Here is an 11,557-nt window from a genome sequence, read left to right on the forward strand (position 1 = left end):
AGAATCACAAGCCCAGAAAAATACCAACAAGCTCTGATGCCAGTATGAAAGAGCCTAGCAGTGGAAACGACAACAATATCCAACACAAGAACAATATGGAAGCACTCACAACACAATATGGCAGCAACTATAACAAGCAAATATAGCAAGTAAAGCAATAACAAGAACACACCGAGATTTTAACGTGGAAAACCCCCTCAACGTGAGAGGTAAAAACCACGGGTCGTCCAGACCAATGAAATAGCTCCACTATAATCAAATGAGGTACAAGAGAGTCTCAAACAAAGCACAAAAATGTGCATATAACCAGCCAAAACATCAAAGCACCAAAGCTCACAAATAAGAAGCAAGAAGATGAAATATACCCAAAAAATAGAGCTGATGTCGAAGCCAATTTCTACCTCTGCAGACCTCCAATTAAAATCTCCACCGTTCAGAATGAAGAACAAGATGTGAAGAATCTACAGTCCAAATTTCACGTCGATCCAACGGTGAAAGAATGAGAAACTGTCGTTCCAAGATTGCTGCTCTGTGTAAAAACGGGAAACCTAATTTCTCTCTTGCGAAGCCAATTTCTCCTACTGCAAACCTCCAATCAACATCTTCACCGATCAGAATGAAGAACAAAATGATAGGAACATGCAGTTTAAATTTCAAGCCGATCCAACGGTGAACAACTGAGAAACTGCCATTTGAAATTTGCTGCTTTGGACAAAAACGGGAATTCTGTTTTTCCCTTTCTTTCTCTCTTTGTGGCTACTCTCTATCACTCTCAATAACCCTCAAAAACTGAATTAGGGTTGTGACACTAGGGTGCAAGAATACACCCCCAAAATGTTGGGCTTGGGCCTCACAAAAGAGAGAAAAAAACCCAACAAATAGCACATGTGATGGTGATAGATGACCCATTATAGGAGTGTGAGTTTAAAAACAAGCATCTTTTATGGTAGAGTCTTAATTTTATTTTAATTTTATTTTTGAGTATAAAATCAATTTAAATTAAAATCCCAAATTGTTTTATTTGCGAAACTAGAATTTTTCAATCCGATCTTACTCCAAACAATAAATTTATTTTTAACTAATATAATATTTATATTTATAATATAAAATACTTTTATATATTATTCGTAATTAAATATTTAATTTGGTGGCAATAAATATTTTAATAAAAACTTGAATTTAAAGTTTTACTATATCATCATATGAATTCGGCTTTATCAAATTCGGCTCTAAATTTGGTGTACACTGGAAATACGAAAAGAAATAAAATTTATTGATAACAATTCAATGAGTATTTTTATTAAATTTAGTACGAATTTTATTCAATTGCAAAATACTATTATCTAAAAACTGAGAATTTATGGCATAAAATGATGTGAAGTACGATTTTTTTGTAATAGACAATGATAAAAATTTGTAAATTTTGTTTCAATGTAGTTAGTTTTTCGAAGTGAAAATCCATGAATTGTTAATCAAGTTTGGAGATGTGATAGCTAGTTCACGAGAATCAAATCAAAATTTATAATAATTCTAAAAGTCTCTAGTTCAATGCCTGTTATTGTCTCTTTATTTGTACCTATAATTACATCTAAAAGAGTTTTGATGGCTTCTTAATCCTTCGCCGTTAATCTAAACTGTATTAATGAAGGAAAAATTAGTAGTAATCGCTCTTTTAGTGAGTTTGCAATTGTGCTTACAAATACTCTTGTTGGGATAGATGATATCAGTTTTAAGAGAGGGTAAAAAATCGAATTCCGTAAAAGATGTACTATAAGATGACATTGATGCGAAATCTACCAAGATAAATGATAATGATAATGATTTAGAGAGGAGTGTTCCAATTGATTAGAATGGACTATTAAATTCTAGAACATAACAATATTTATCGTATTTTTTTACTTTAAATTTATAGGTCATAACACAGCAGGGTACATATATAATTAAAGTTTAGTTAATATGTATTTTAAGAATACATAATAAATTTATTATAATAGAAAGTTTTAAATTTTTTTATTTAATAAATATAAAATATATATATTAACAATTTAGATTTTTTATATTTTTAATAAAATTTTTAATTTATAATCTTAATATATATTTTTAGAATACCAAATATATAGATAAGCCTTTAAAAAAAATACATACACAAGACTAAAGTTTTTTTTGGACATGACATAAGATGTAAAGTTTTTATAAATATTTGTTTGGACATTCATTTTATAACTATTTAATTAAGTTGTAAACCCCAGTCACCCCCAAACTCATTTTATCAATAAAAACTCTACTTTATGAATACCAAACAAAATATATTATAGTTTCTTTTTTCTTTTGGGGTTAATAGAAACAAAATTAGATAACCTTAAACTTTTCTATAGAATTGCAGTTGATCTTAGCCGGAATGGAAAATTATAATTTAAAATATTGATCATGGGAGTAATCAAAATGTTCGAATCGAAATTATTATTATTTTTTTGGTTAACGAATCGAAATTACTTTGAATATTCATAATTTCGTTGAATCTTGATTGAAAAATTAGAACCGTAAACTATTGATACTTTTAAATATTTATTAAATATTTACAAGTACTTGATTAAATATTATAAATATAAATTACTCAAAATTTTATATTTAAATTATCTATTTTATCTTTAAACGAGACAACTTTTTTAAGTAAAATTTTGAATATTTTTCTAGTACATAATTTCAAATATTCGTTTGAACATTAATATAAATTAAAAATAAAATATTAAAAAAATTATCTAACATTAACAGATAAACAACTTTTTTACAAAAACTAATATTAGAGAATCACATTAATTATCGGTATAAAATACTTATTGAAATATAAAATATAAATTAAAAATAAGTTAAATAATATATATTTATACACAAATACATAATAATTAATTTAGTGACTGATTTTTAGTGTGTATATAATATTTTTATATTTTTAAAATTATTTTATTTATCTCAAATTCCATTCTTTAAAATAAATTTTTAATTTTAAATTATAAAAATTAAACTATAAATCCTTAAAGGAAAAAAGTTTTTAATATTAAAAAAAATAGTTAATATTAACTAACAAGAGATTCATTCATTCCTATATTTAATTTCTATACTTTGTGTTTTACAAATTCATCTCATTGGATATTCTTTTTTGTATTTCGGTATGGTATAGATGCTCTTTTAATCTATTAGCAACAACACTTTAATAAAAGATGCCCAATATATAAATTGGTTCTGTTAGAGAACCAATTAGGAGGTGAAATTAATTCTAGCAAATTAGTTAAAAATAGAGGTGTTTATCGATCGTATTCGATCCGTATATTTGCAGTGTTTATTTGAATTTGATCTAAAAATTGTGGATATAAATTCAATTAGTAAGGTTTTTGGATTGGATCGGATCCGCAGATTAATCGTATCGGATTGCGAATTTTATGTTACTATCCGCACGCATATTCGCGTATCTGCAAAAATAAAGAAATAAATAAGTAAATATTCTTTTTATATTTTATTTCAACTAATAATTATCATATATGTTGTATTATTTTAATTTATTATTTAAGAAAAGTATGTTTAATATTATTTTAAAAATAAACATATTTAAAAGAATAGAAATAATAAATTTTATTGATATTATTTTAATAAAAATAAGTTTTTAAAAATATTTTTGTGTTTTGCGGATATATGTGATATCCAATCCGATCCGCAACTGTGCGGATCGGATCCAATCTTAAAAACTGCGAATATTAGATCCGATCCGATAATTTTAGTACGAATCGGATCAAAATTTTGACCATATTTAATCCGATCCGATCCACGTTCACCCTAGTTAAAAATAGGTTTTTTATAAAAAAAAATTAGTTAGCTTATATTACAAATAATTCCCTCTACTTTTTCTATATAAATATAACATGGTAAGAAACATAAACAATTTGGGTGGGATCTCTAGGTTTCAGTATATAAATAAGTAGTCACAGAGAGCCATAAGTGATTATGATATCATATAATCATACACAATTAAAGGTACAAAAATGAGCACTACTACGCCTCCTTTCTTTGAGATCCCAGATTGGGACATGTCCCATCATGATCATAACAATGTTTCACACACTTTCTGCTCCCAATCATTCTTCACAACCAACAATAATGGATTATTCACAACCCATGTTGTTAATCACCCTTCTTTCATTAATAACAATTCATCTCTTTCCTTTGATGATGATATCATTGACTTCTCCATTGATTATTCACAATCACAATCACCAACAACCACAGAGAACATCAAGAAGAAGAAGCAGCTTGAAGATGATGAAGAAGAACAAGTTGATGGTGACAAGGGAATTAGAAGAAATTACATAGGAGTTCGGAAAAGGCCATGGGGGAAATTCGCAGCGGAAATTCGAGACACAACAAGGAATGGAAGAAGGGTTTGGCTTGGAACATTCGAAAGTGCAGAAGATGCTGCTTTGGCTTATGATCAAGCTGCATTCTCCATGAGAGGCTACAAGGCTGTTCTCAACTTTCCATTCAAAAGGGTCAAAGATTCTTTGCAAGGAATCATGATGGATTCTGATTCTTGTTCTTGTTCTTCACCTGCACTTGCACTCAAAGAGAGGAATTGCATCCAAAGGAAGTTGTCAAAGACTAAAAAGAAAAGGGAATCATCAGAGAAATCTTCATCATCATCATCATCAACAACTAATGTGATGGTGTTTGAGGATTTGGGGGTTGAATATCTAGAACAACTCCTTAGCATTTCAGATCAAAATTAGTTATTTACAACTTACTCCTTACCATTTTCTTTCTTTATTTATCCCTTTTCACAAATGTAATTTAGATTCACTTTGTTTCCTCTTTCTTCATTTTGTTGCTCTTCCTTCGGATTTTCATAAGTCCAATGTTCTAGTAATAAGCACATTTAACAATAATCTCTATAATTCTTTATAAGTCCTTCTCCATTTTCTTCTACTCTTAATCTACTATTTTGAACATGTAAGGGGTATAAATGACAATAAATTTTTTTATAGATAAAATTGATAGGTAAAATTACACCGTACCTATGATGTTAATCTAAAAAATTTTATTATTTTTTTATTCTCAGTTATAATCTGACACAACAATATCAAAAGAAAAAAAAATACACTTCATCATGATACATAACTGAAGTACCATTAGATCATCAAGACAGCATAAATATTAACTTAATTAGGAGATGAGGATTCTATACAGACCTAAGAATGAGGAAAGTACTTAAAAAATGTGTAATAATAATCATGACACATAAAAACTCTTAAAGTCTCATTTCTATGAAACAATTATCATCTGCTGATCAACAACTGATACTATGTGAAAAGAATAATACTATAAAACCAGAAAATTTTTTTGCCAGCATCAGCTACCAATAATGCAGAATACTTTAGTGAAGATTACCATATATATATATTTTTTTTCAACTACTTCTTATAATTATATATGAAAAGGCTAAAATAACAATATTTTCAAGCCAAAATAATTTTTCTAATATTTTATGACTAGATAGTAGATAGTACTCTCACAATTTTAAATTATAATTGCTGTTGTAACGTAAAAAATTAAGAAAAACATAATAGTCAGTCTAACACTAATATATTATCAATATATATAGTATAATTTTATATACAGATAATGATAGATGTACACTAAAATTTAGAATCACATTTATATAAATTATTATCAGATTCTTACAATTTAGATTTTAGAAGAAAAAAATAATAACAAAAGCAAAAATTTTCACAAAACACATATCAATCAGTACCTGATGCATGATGTGCAATCACCACATTCAAGTGTGTTACTAACTTACTATAATGTATCCAAATTAGGTAAACCAAATCTTCATTAAGGCATCAACACATCAAATATTAAAGGGAACAGTTACTTGCTTAGCCATTAATAATTAATGGTTAATTTCATCGATATGAATTATTAACTGGTAAAAAGCAATTCCAAAATGGTTAAATGTTAACCAATAAAAACTTAAGAAAATGTCAAATCATAATTAAATAAATGTCCACTATGATGATTATTCGAATTATTTTTTTTTATCTTTCTGAATTTCTATTAGATAACACAGTATAAATAATCTGTATATGAAAATTATTATCGTTAAATGATGAGTTGAGTCAAATTTATTATAATAACGAAAAAAATTCCCTCACACACAATGAAAACTCTTCCAGCTAGCTAGGGTGGGCTGGACAAATAGATTAAAATAATTTTGGTTCTAGAATGTCTATATAATATTAATTAATAATATGATTTTCCTGGAAAATAAGAAAAGAAAATCCAACCTACCTCTTATATATTCTTGTCTTCATGAAAGTAATGTTTCCCCCATCATCTTCCAGAAATAGAAGTAGAAAGTAGAAATCGAAGCTCCACAACCTTAAAACAACACACATTTGTAAGAAATGCAAGAGAGAGAAGAGAGAAGAGGATGCTTTGGTGGATGAAAAATAGGGTTTGACGGAGAGAATTAAAGAGAAGAAGCAGCTAAGGAGAAGAGGGCAAGTGTGCTTTGGGTTTTCGTTTCCGAATTTTAGGGTTCTGTCTTTAGAATGTAAAATGACTAAAATATCCCCCTTCTTTAACACTCACTCTTTCATTATTTTACCGAATAGAAAAAAAAAAACTGAATATGTATGCAAAGGGTAGAAAGCAGATATTTATAACAAGCTAACAGAACCAGCTTAAAAAGAAACTAAACTACTCCTTTGAATTCTATTGAATTCTATCTTAAGGTGGGTTGCTCCATGCACAAGATGAAATTCAAGTGGACAAATGAGTTAATTATTCGACCAACTCAAGTTAATTAAACTAAACTACTCCTAACCAATTCTGTTATGCACATATATACTAGCAGACTAACAGAATTTCAATATTCTAACTAACCTCCTTTACACTCCTTATATCTTTATCTCTATTAACATATAACTAACTGCTTATCTTTTTTGTTTGGACTACTTTTGATATTGTTAAAAAGGGAATGTTAGTTGAAAACTAGTTACTATTAAAGGTAAACAGTGAAAGGGGCTCTAAAAAATAAATTATTAAGAAAATATTATATTTCTGAAATTGAATAATTTAAGTTAACGGGTAGATTAAATTGGTGTTTTCTTAAAATTAAATTAAGTGATATCACCCGTTCTATTAATTTTTAATTTCTATATTTAATCTTTTTGAAGATATGTTTAGTGTTATATTTATATCAATGTTATATTTTATAAAATATAGGAATATTTACTGTCATTCAACTTAAATATCAATAGAAGTTAATATATAATTCCATAAACTGTGATGAGAAATAATAGGAGGCAACACTTTTAGTGTAAAAAAAGTTTAGCTATTGCTAGTTGAAATATAAGATAAAAATAAAGAAAAACAGTATTAGTTAGATAGAACTTCTCATTGTGAATATATATCTAATATAGTTAAGTTTAAAAAGAAATTATTACAATTTATCCTAATCAAGTGAACATTTCAATATATCAAAAAGTATATAAATTTATTATTTAGTTAATATAATGAAAAGATGTTCTCTTCTCGAATTTCGTTCTATAATATTTAATTATACTTTAATTTAGTTTTATTTCTTTATTTTATTCTAAGAATTTTTTTATATTTTATATATCTCTATCCTTCAGTTTAAAATTATTTATTCTACATTTTTTTCTCTTAATATTTATCTTATTTTTCTTTTAAAAAATGTTCAAGCGCTATCATTTTTAGTCATCAACCTAATTTTTTTAGTCTAATATTTAATAACATATTTTTAGTTCACAATTTTAAATATATATTAATAACTAACTAATGGTAAAAAATAAAAAGTTTTGTTGTCTTCTAACATTTTTTTTTCCATCAAACCCACTCAAAAAAATATTCAGCCTAAGTTGACTGCGTATAACTAACTATATATTGATGTAAAGAAATTCAAAAATATTATTTCATCAAAGTGACATGAGATAGCCTCACCCTGTTGTGTATGATTTCTAATATATGTCAAATCCAAACAGATAAAAGCCTAATTGAATTGGTTCCTCAGTGAGATAATCAAATAGAATATGTAAAACTAATAATAAACCAATTATACCAGAATTTTTCATTTTAATTTACATCATAAATAAGGCGTTAATAAACACTTAATTATGCATGGGAATTGAATTATTAAAAAAAAAATACAAAAGGTGTTACCTTATTATGAGTGTACCTATAGTATGATCAGAAAATGTCCCTCAACAAGTATGAATCTCATAATGACCATCCTTCTGCATTTAATTAGTTAAAGATAAGATAAGAAAATTTCTAGCAGCATATAAAAATTTCAATAACTTCTAAAGAGTCAATTATATATGAGGTATAATTTAACTAAAGCTAGAAAGTTTCATGGATTGAAATTCAAGAAGAAAAAATGTAAGTAAAATTAATTCATAAATATTTGTCATAATAAATTAAAAAACAACGAATCCTGAAATTTTCATCACTTTTTTTTTGCATCAATATCAAAATTGACTTTGTGGGACAGAGTAATACCCATTGAATCAATTTTGATAAGACTCCTCATTTGTAATAGAAATTTGTATTTAACGGCAATCCCCCTCATTAAGAAATGCTTGACTCAAATAGAAACAAAGTAAATAACACTTTAAAATCAACTTCTAAACTTAAAATTAAAAGAACTCAACACTTCAAATCTCAAACTTAAATATATATCACATACATACATATACGAATTTGTTTAGTTAAAAAAAAAAAACTCTTAACACTATACTCGTCAATATAATTTGTACCAGCAAACCAAGATTTTTAGAATACATACAACAATTAGTTATCATTCTGACAGATAGAGATATAACAACTATTTATTAGCTTAAGAATTTGAGAAATGTGATTTTATAATATAATATTAGAATTTTTATGACTTAAAAATCTAAAATTTAATTTTTATTGGCCAAAAAAAAAATTTAGTATAAAATAAAATAAAAAAGATATATGCAAAAAATTCACACAATTTTTTTTAAAAAAAAATCTTACATAAAAGGATCATATCAGTTTAAATTAAAAAAAAAAAAGAATAGTTCATGACACTAACATTAATGCAAGGTCCAAATTCTCATAAATAACCAAAACATCACCTCTTCTACATACTGAAATTATATATATATAAAAAAAACTAATAACATTTAATACTATATATAAAGGTACTACATTCATATTTACTAATTTACAATTCTAAAATACAAATCATCAAATTAATCTCTACAACCTATTAAAGTCTACTTAATGTGGTTTAAATTTCATTACCTATTTTTGGGTAAAATAAAACACTCTCCTATATATTGAAAATATTATCCACTAACATGCATACCCAAACCACCACAACCACAATCCACGGAAAGAAGCTTATATGATGAAAAATTGCTTGGAGCTAAAAATTGTTATCCTCTGAGAATTATGATGGGAATAATTATGAGATCATTTTACTTTACAAACACTTCCTTAACAAAAACAAATAATTATTTCAACTGCTATTTTTAATTCAAATACAACCCTCAGATCACCTAAGGTTTCAAGAGTAATATTTGGGTTTGGGACTTGTAGTGTACACAAGACAAAACCACCTTTAGTGCAAAACAGGACAAACTCACAAACATAACACATACAACATAACTACTCAAAATATTTGGTCTCAAATTATATATTTACAACATATATATTGTAAAAAAAATATAAAAACACAAGGTTACTATTTATTATGGGTTGAAGATTACAATTTGCTTCCAAGCTGAGATTAAAATTACTTTCATAAAACATGAATTTATATCTCTTAGACTATTTCAGTAATAGTCTAAGAGGTATAAAGATCAAGACTAGATATAATATATTTTGGATATATATTAAGCCAATTATTTATAATATTTAAAAACATAAACATAAAAAAAAATTTAGATAGATCTATATAAAACATTATAAAATACTATATGAATATAATCTAAACTTCTCCAAATTTTTTGAACCGATCACAGATTTAAGTCTAATATGAGAACTGGATTATAACACAATTTTAATTCTAAAGTAACCTCTTTTTTATTAATTAAATCCCACAAGATGAGATAATTTTATGCAATAATAAGATTGCAGCAACAATATAATTACACTTCTAAATTGCAATATAGAATCAGGACTGTTTTTATATTCTAGTTTAGAACAACTAATGCATTGATATTCTCCTAGAAAATAATATGTAATAATTAAGTCCTTCAAATCAATCTAGGATAAGGAATCAAGATATATATTTTTTAAAAGCTTTGAAAAGATAAATAACCATTCAGGGGATACACATAAATTAAGAAATACAAAAATATGTTTAAACTTTAATATAAGAATATAAAACAGTTTGTCCGAAAATATAAATTTTATGTATATGAAATTATTATATTGATTTTTTTTCATCGTGTGAGTCATTTTTTATCATATACTAAATTATTTTTTTCCAATATCTAGTTGAAAAAGCCCTCAACTTCAAAGGAAAGAAAGTTCAAAACACACTATTCTACAAAAATTTTAGACAAATAACAATCAAAATCACCATAATTATATATGCCTAATCTGATCTAGAAATAATGTTTTTCACACAGGATTATCTAAGATTAGATGGAATATTTAACTAGAATAATAATTTCCAATTTCAGCACTATATTGCAAAAGTGACAAAAATTATGAGAAGAGAAGAAGAGGAGATGAGAGGAAGAGGAACTACATCTAGAAACTGATTTAACAATAAGTACTAATTTTTATACAGGCAAATAAATATATAAAACCTCAACAAATTCGGCTTAATTATATAAGTCTGTAACTCAATAAAAGAACCTTAGCTTTCTTAAAAATATCTTTAGGACAAGAATCAAGAAAAGAAAATAAAAAAATAAAAGTATATTTATATGGAACAGATTAGAGAGCAGGAGAGTAGTACTTACTTGTAGATGAAGAAAACTGCTTCTATTCCGAATTTCTGATTGTTATTATTATTGTTCCTGCAAACAATAATTAAATTAGCATATCATGATCCTGCTAGCTAAGAAAATTAAAGAATATATAGATGAAAAAGAGATTTGGATATAAGCTAGCTAGTTTGTACCTTTTGGAAATCTCATATATTCTCCGAGTTTCTTAGAAGAAATTAAATAAAGATTGAAGAAATTCATAGTAGAAGCATAATAATAAGTAGAAGAAATTAGAATGATTGAGAGAACTCTCATATCATTCAATTGATTAACATATATAGCAGCCTAATTGAGACAAACGCTGTAATTATAATTTAATTGGTAGTCACATATTCAAATGTACTATATAATATGAATTTCAAATCAAATGATCAAATTGGAACACAATGATCGATAATTATAAGAGGCTGCGCCTCCATGTGTCGTCCAGGTACATTTGCACTTTTAGTTGAAACATTCAACATTATTATTGGTAAATTAACTCCATTTACCATGCATGTATTCAGAATCTATCA

At 26.3% G+C, this 11,557-nt stretch overlaps 1 long non-coding RNA gene across 1 annotated transcript; it reads right to left on the reverse strand.

The window, feature by feature from the left end:
• Positions 1 to 3,894: 3,894 nt before the first annotated feature.
• On the reverse strand, positions 3,895 to 11,303 carry LOC140177823 (uncharacterized). Its single transcript, XR_011869307.1, has 5 exons — positions 11,177 to 11,303; positions 11,016 to 11,072; positions 8,233 to 8,306; positions 6,337 to 6,426; positions 3,895 to 4,596 (listed from the first exon to the last, which is right to left on the reverse strand). It is a non-coding gene; the product is annotated as an uncharacterized lncRNA (long non-coding RNA).
• Positions 11,304 to 11,557: the final 254 nt, after the last annotated feature.

The sequence above is a fragment of the Arachis hypogaea genome, chromosome 2, assembly GCF_003086295.3.
Source record: "Arachis hypogaea cultivar Tifrunner chromosome 2, arahy.Tifrunner.gnm2.J5K5, whole genome shotgun sequence".
NCBI lineage: Eukaryota > Viridiplantae > Streptophyta > Magnoliopsida > Fabales > Fabaceae > Arachis > Arachis hypogaea.